This window comes from Hemibagrus wyckioides, linkage group LG03, assembly GCF_019097595.1.
Source record: "Hemibagrus wyckioides isolate EC202008001 linkage group LG03, SWU_Hwy_1.0, whole genome shotgun sequence".
Classification (NCBI taxonomy): Eukaryota; Metazoa; Chordata; class Actinopteri; order Siluriformes; family Bagridae; genus Hemibagrus; species Hemibagrus wyckioides.
Genome location: NC_080712.1, coordinates 2625914 through 2627645, shown reverse-complemented (window position 1 = coordinate 2627645; position 1732 = coordinate 2625914).

Here is a 1732-nt window from a genome sequence, read left to right as displayed (position 1 = left end):
AAAGAAAGAGAGAATCTCAGAATCTGTAAATCTAATCAAAAACAAAGGGAACAAACAAAGGGAATTAAATATGAATAAAATTAAATCATTAAAAATGAAAACAAAAATAAATCAGAATCCAAATTTAAAGAAAATAAATGTAAAAATTAATTTAAAAAATCAAAATGTCAAGTATTTAAATCCAAAGAAAATAAAAAAACAATGAAATTTCAGAATGTAGAAAATTAAGAAAAAAAAATCCATCTAAAATATTCTATATCTCTATATATCTATATGTCTCTAATCTAAAAAAATCTCCAACTGCAGGTTAGGTAAAGAGCTTAAAATTTAACGTTTTATTTCCATTAATCTCCTGGCCACTACATCCCACATCTGGACTGACATTAATAATTAGTTTCTAATGTTTTTTTAAATCAATAACAAAAATCTAAATCTAATAAAAATACAGAACAGAAAAAAACATCATCCTCGAGCAATTTTATGAGTCTGATTTAAAAAAGTGACGTCAGGAATAAAGCAGGAGCCTTACAGCGCACACACACACACACTTCTACTAGTGTGTGTGTGTGTGTGTTTAACTCCTCGGTGATTACGTCATGGTGTTTGAACACGGAGGAACGACGACAGAAAAAAAACCCCACGCTGCTGGAGTTAGTCCTGAAAGCAGTGTGTGTGTGTGTGTGTGTGTGTGTGTGTCGGAGCGGTGTGTATTAAAGCTGTGTGTGTTTAGGTGTCAGCATTGAAGTGTTTTCAGCGTCGCCCGCGGCTCTGGTCTCAGCTCTTCTTTAACGCAATCCCACAATGCTCTGCTGCACCCTGCGGCTCGCTTGATGTGGAGACTCGGATCAATAGTGTGATGGACAGAGCTGGTAGCTGCAGTGGCCAATCATTTTCCTCTGTGTGTGTGTTTGTGTGTGTGTGTGTGTGTGTGTGTAGTTCTGTTCAGCATGAAAGCTAAAGGACACAAAGAAGAGAAAATGTGCCAACTCTTTCTCTCTCTCTCTCTCTCTCTCTCTCTCTCTCTCTCTCTCTTAAAAAAAAAGTTAAATATAGTTTGCAGAAAATAAACACCGCACATATTTTTCTCTCTGACGCTGACTTGATCTCCACTGAATAAAAAAAATAAATAAATAAAGATTTTTATACATATCCAGGAAAAGAGACATGAATCTAAACCAGGATTAGAGATGTACAGAATGACACTTATAGTGTGTTTAGCTTTTTAGATTAGCGATGAGATTAGCGATATGTTTTTACCTCAGATTCAAAGTTTTTATATTTTATAATATTGTTTTATTCTATTAGATTTTAGATTAGATTATGTTCGGTATGTTTTTACCTCAGATTTGAAGATTTTTTATTTTATTATATTGTTTTATTATGTTAGAATGTTCTAGATGATATTAGTGATATGTTTTTACCTCTGATTTAAAGATTGTTATTATATAATATTGTTCTATTAAATTGTTTTAGATGAGTGATATGTTTTTACCTCAGATTTGAAATGATTCTATTAGATTGTTCTAGATGATTATTAGCAATATGTTTTTACCTCACACACACTGGACAATTTAGAGACTCCAATCAGCCTAGAAGCATGTCTTTGAACTGTGAGAGGAACCCGGAGCACCTGGTGGAAACCCACCAAGCACAGGGAGAACATGCAAACTCCACACACACACAGTGAGCGGGAGCAAGACTCGAACCCAGGACGCTGGAGGTGTGAGGTGAA